We start from the raw sequence: 6,570 nt of genomic DNA, 5'->3' as shown, positions 1-6,570 counted from the left end.
AAGACAACCTATATGATAAATAAGTCTAAATTATGAGTTCAAAGGTCAAAATCATGAAATAAAGTCAAAATTATATAATAAGTCTAGATTACGAGTTGAAAGTTGTAATTATGAGCTAATGAAGTTAAAATTATGAAAATATAAACCCCACCACGGCATCCCACTGACTGGATAATTAAATTGTTACAGCCATTTGATGTTTCTTTGGTTGTTTCTCCGTTTTAAAACAAGTCTCCAGCTGCTTCAGTTGTTTAGCAGAACGCTGCAACTCTGTTTTACTGTGAAGCTCCAGAAATGTTTTGTGGCTACGAGACTTCAGCTGACTTTACATCAGCGTGGAGGGAGGAGATGATGACTGGCTTTTCATCTTTGAGTGAACTGTTCCTTTAAAGGCAGAGGAAATTGGTGTGTTTCATAATGTCCGTGTAAACCATCATCGCAGCAGGAGCCAGTCGGCTGCCTTTTTTAAGAAACTTGAAAGGAATCAGGCTGCAGGCTCCTTCTGTGAAATAAAGAAAGAAAGAAATTCAAGAAAAAGGAATAAATTCTTCATCAGAAGCACTGATCCCACTGAGCCTACAGGCAGAGACATCGTGTTGCATGGTGATGAATGTTAAAGTGGTGTCCAACAGACTTCAGTGCCTCATCAAACAGATCCCAGATGCACAAACAAACCAGAGAGGTATGAAATATGAATTATATAGTCGAGGGTAGAAGAGAACAACAGCGTAGCCACCTCCGGACGCTTGGAAATGTTTTATTCATTGGACAAACAAAGGAATATTTAAATAAAACAAAAACATAAAATGAAGCTTTCTTTTGAGTCATATTTTGCTGAATGGTTGTCGTTAAAAAGATAAATGTTCACTGATGCCTTCAAGTGCAGTCGTTCCTCGCACGAACGACTAACTCACTGTTTTTCGAGTGGAAATCCTCCAAGAGCTGCAAATTCACAAGCTGAGACAGGAAGTAATCAGGCTACATTTACTCAGTTACAATCCTGAAGTACATTGATTTCCATTTTTATCTTACAATATTGTTTCTACTACATGTTTTAGAGGGAAATGCTATACCACTATATTTATCTATCTTTTTTTTGTATTTTTCATTTGTAAAGTAACTAGTAACTAAAGATGTCAGATTATTATTTCCCGCTGAAATATAATATTAAGATGTATAAAGTGGCATGAAAAGGAAATACTCAAGTAAAGTACAGGTACCTCGCATTTAACTAGTACAATACTTGAGTGAATACTAGTCACATTGATTTGTAGTCAAATTTGTGGGTTGTACCTGAAGGCAGCACTGGGCAGCTCCCTGCAGTTACCGCCGCCGCCACAGGGTGGCACTGCTGCACACAGAGGTGCTTTTAAAACTTTTATTTTTGACAGGAATATATTAAGAAAGCTATTTTATTGTTTTATTTTAAATTAACATATGGTGTTTTATAACTTCCCTCCACACTACTGTCCAGTAGGTGGCGATGTTAAGCTCGTTTCTAAACCGACAATAAAACTCAAAGAAGAAGAAGAAGAAGACGACGGAGGAGATCAAGAAGAAGAAGAAGAAGAAGAAGAAGAAGAAGAAAAAATGGCGGTTGGCGGGCTGAGCAAACTGAAGTTAGCTGGAAACAGATTTGACATTTTGGTTGTTTAAAACAGGTAAATGAAGACACAGACTCCTCGTAGAGTAACACTGATGATAGAAGCGAAGATTTTAAGAAGAAGTCGTAAAAAATTGACCGATTCTGGAACCGATGTTGATGCTAACGTTGTGCTAACAGCGGCCCCAATTAACCCACCTGTCGTACAAGCTAACAGTTAGCTTAGCTTCATCGACCTGGCGGGATGGGGAGGAACAAACACCTGGTTTAAGGTAAGACACCTGTTAGTGTTTAATGTTTTTTAATGAGCAGTTTGTCCATTATATGATCAATACTTTGATGCTCCATAAGCAATGGAGAAATGTAACTAAGCACATTTACTCAAGTAGTTAGAGTACTACTGATCGATATATTGGTCGATATGCACTAATTTCTTTTGCAGTGATCCATCAAATGTAATAATCAAACGCTTGTAATGGAGGCAGGAGAGTTTACAGATTAACAGTAAACCACAATGTTACTGTAATAATTATAAAATCAGCCCAGAAGCTTTTTCTGCTTTGTGCTCTTTAAAAACAAAAAGTTTTCACGTCGGCCGATATTGACAACATATTACCCCTAAAAGTGAAACTTAAACAGAAGTAAAGATTACTTTGGTCAAAGTGAAAATCACCCATACAAATAGTGCTTCAGTAAAAATGTCTCAAAGTATCTAATAATACATGTAGTTTAGTATGAAAAAGTACATTTCTGGCAATAAATTTAAATTCAGTATCAAAGGTAGAAATTAAAGTGAATTATACATGTATGTATATACTGTATGGGATTATAGATCTGATATTCAGCATTTTTTAATTATCAGAATCTGTGTATTGTTTTTTGTTCGTTTTCCTGTGCGACTGTTGCTAAAATAAATTATATTAAAATTGGCAGCATGTAATCTGTAAAGTAACTAGTATAAAAAGTATTTGCCTCCAAAATGAAGTGTATTGGACTCGTGAAGTAGCAGAAAATGGGAATAATTAAGTAAAATACAAATACCTTAGAATTGTACTTAAGTAAAGTCATCATTCACTTCCATCACTACTTCTGCTCACTCAGAGGTTAAAATTAAAGAGAGAGAAAATCATATTGCGATTATTTTTCGACAGATATTGTGATGAGTCATGATTGTAATGGAAACTGTAATTTAACATTTTATCTTCATTGAGAAATAAAAATCTAGAGATGATGATGATGATGTGAGTCCAAACAAACAAACAAGTTCACTTGTGTCTGTAGAAAAAAACCAACTTGGCTGGTTCATCGCTGTAGCGCAGAAATGTTTATAATTTCATCTAGTGAGAAATTTGTCTTCATCAAAAAAATACATACACTGACTTCTTCTTCCACAAGTGTAAATTAGTTCATATTTTCAGTGTGTGTGGCTTTTTGTAGCTGTTTGAAAGTGGGAGTGATATTAATTTTATAATCTTTCTTAAAAACTGAATTATTTAGAAACTCCTGTATTGATCTGAACGAGTGAGACTTTATAGAAATACAACGCAGCTCTCTTTCGAAGCCTCCGGCCGTGGCTGATGATGCAGTTTGCGATTACATGTGAAATAACTTTCTATAAATGAAAAAGAGAGTGATGATTATTTTTCTCTCTCAGCTGCTTTAAGGTTCAAACCGTCGGCAGCGTCTCTGTGAGCGACAGGTAGTGGAAGCGAGCGGCAGCCATTAGTGAGCTGATAATGGAGGATGATTGCAGTAATCATGGTGATCTTACATTACATCGGTGCTGGATGATGCTGCTCCGGGTCAGACCCGGGCTACAGACTCTGATTACAGTCTGCAGATATACAGTTTAAAAAATAGGCCAACTAAACTCCAACAGTTTCTTTTAGCTCTTAAACAATTTACAGCAAATTCTTTAGTTTAAAGATTTTTAATGAAAGTTCCTCGTAATCAATCGCTTTGTCCGATGCTCAGATATCTTCAACACTCTGATGCTAATTAATTTCTTCTCAAATCTTTATCAATTTTATTAGCAAAGAGGAATGGAAAACATAAAGGCTGATCAGTTTTTGCTAATTAAATAACTTTAATTCTGCCACAGCTAAAATAAAAAGGTTGGCTCTTCTCTGGTTGGTGTGTTTTCTGCAGCGGGAGTCTGTATTCACATACGTAGAATCAGAATAAGGTGATTTAATAGATGGACAGAAAGTTTATCTGCAAGTACTTTGATAACCAACAAAGTGTTTTGATTTCACAGACTGAAAAATAAATAATCGTAGAAAATGACATGCAGATTAGGGGTGTTTAATATTGTGATCTACACGATAACGAAATATTGATATCGTGTTAATAATACACACATGTGAATATTGTTTGGATATTTGGATTTTTGTGAATGAGTTCATCTGGTTGCCTTTTCAATGGTAATCGAGAAGTTGATAGTAATAATTATTTTGTACACTTCTTTTACAGTTATGGTTACAGACTCCCTGCACCTGTATTTAAATATGAGAGTTTATTTGCCCAAAAAAAGACAAAACACAGATAAAAAAAACTAAGTTTGTCGCCGATAATCTGATATCATGACAGCCCTAATGCAGATTTACCATCTGAAAAATCTGCATTTTATTTTCTCAGTTGACTCTGCTGCTGTTCCTGTTAATGTACAGGTTAAACCAAGTCTCTGTCCAGTAAAGACTCTTACTCAGGCTGCACAATTAATCGAAATATTATCTAAAATATTGTGCAGTATTGAAATTACAAACAGCTACACTTATTTGATAAAGCAGCGTTATAATGAAGTACTGTCGAGCTGCAGAGATGTTCTGACCTTACAAATCTTGTGTGTTTGGTACAAACCCCATCAAATGTCACATTATCAGGGTTATAAACTGTTACGCAAAACTATCATTCCTACTGATCATGATTCACATTGCGATCGATCAGAGTATCTGTCAAAATAATGGCAGCAATATGCTTTCTTAATTTTTATTGTGCAGCCCTTGTATTGACAAACCAGAGCTAAAAGAAAGTGAATATAGGATTTTATTTGGACAAATTGAATTGGAAACAAACGCAACTCCAACTGATCACAACTGATTGATCATGTTCCTCCATAAGTTTACTTTAATGGGAATGAACTGAACTCGGTGCCTCCCTGGAAGGAAGAATCAGTCTGACAACTGCTGGGACGATCTGGAAAGTGGTCACCAGTGATTTGTAAGTGATCTGTGATTATTGGATTATATCATGATGGTAAAAAAAAACAGCATTATGTTCTGTCAGTCATCCTCTGCCTCCTCGGTCTTGATGAGCGTCTGTCCTTTCAAACTGGTTTTCACAAAGAGAAGCTGATGCGTTTTTAGAGAATAGTTGTGACTCATTCAGATCAGTGAAGATCGGGTATAATGGCTGCAGCGTCTTTAGGCCAGCGGAGAGTTCAGGCTCACGGCTCGCCGGTCTGTCAGTCAATATAATGACTGTCGTTTGAAAAGCCTCCTAACTTTATCCGTCTCAGTTTAGCCTTCGCAGCCTCATAAAACACACGCACACGGTTTCAAAAGTTTCATTATACCTTCTCTGTTTTTCATCCTTCTTTTCAAACATAATAGAAATTAATTTAAAACCGGGAAAGACACTTACACGAGTCTAAGATAATATATGTGTCATTTCATATCACCTCACCACGTCATGTTGAAACTTCTATTAAATTCATGAGACCTTGCAAAATCCTACAGCTGTACTCTAAATACTTTTTCATTTATGAACAAACCAAACTATTACGAGCTGTAACTTGCAAACTTCCAGAACCCAATGAAAAACAGGCTCAGTGGGTATCAGACCGATGGAAAACCTTGAAGTCAACACAGTACAAATGTATGAAAATAAGCTAATTTAAAAAAATGATGAAGCAGTGATGCAACAACTTTGAATTTTTTATAAACATGCAATAAATATCAACACTTTCACATGAACGTGTTTCAAGGAAATTAAAAAATCTACAGTCAAAATAACCCAAAGAGTGGTGTTTTCAGCTCTGAGGCTGTATTCAGCAAGATCTGTGCAAGTCTTTGTTTTTATTTAGGTCCAAATAACTTCCAGATGTCAAAGAACTACATTAATACGACCCAGAATCAGGATTTGGTTGCGAGAAAGTGAAAACTAGTGGAGATGTGAATTTTTAGAAAATGACAGATTCTTCGTTCTGGTAAAAAAAAGACTTCTTGTTATTAATTTGATTACTGTAACCATTCAGTAACAATTATATAAATAAAAACATGTTGCTAATTTTCCTTCTTCCTTTAGATGTTCAGGACAAATTTCAACCAAATCCAGTGAAAAATAAGCGATCAGAGAATCACTAAGATGCTGATATTTGGGCCAAACTTTTTAAATTTATGTATGAAAACAGTTTTATGGAGTTCAGCTGTGGGGTTTTGCAAGGTGCCATGAATTTAATAGAAGTTTCAACATGAATTATTTAAAAGAAAATCCTTAACTTGGACTGGACTTTGGTCTAGTTGTCATGCCCGTCCTGTGTGGTCGGATTATTTTCTTTATCGATTTGTTCTGACAGCCCACAGCCCCTGGGTTCATTGTCATTCGTCACACTAGAGGCTGAGACAGGTATTGACATCATTATCAGAAGAGAGAGGTGATAGATCAGAGGGGAAAAACTCCCAGCATGCCTTTTGTTCTAGTAGCTTTTGAAACAGGGAGGAGAACAGGGGCTGCTGGGAAATGTATGAAAGGGATGTGGAGACAGATAAAACCTGACACGGATCTAAAAACCAAACATGTCAAATGAAACATCCAGAAAAGACAGGAGTTCCCTGGAGGAGGTAAACACTCGATAGGAGAAAAACCTTCATCGAGCTGCTCTCTGGTTTATTCTATCGTATTTGTGTCTCAGGTGGCGGAAACGTAGAGACAAACAGAACAACTCGGTCTGACAGGATGAGTCAGAC

Source organism: Pagrus major, chromosome 17 (genome assembly GCF_040436345.1).
Source record: "Pagrus major chromosome 17, Pma_NU_1.0".
Lineage (NCBI taxonomy): Eukaryota > Metazoa > Chordata > Actinopteri > Spariformes > Sparidae > Pagrus > Pagrus major.
The sequence above is the reverse complement of the archived record's forward strand: the minus strand, read 5'-3'. Positions refer to the sequence as shown.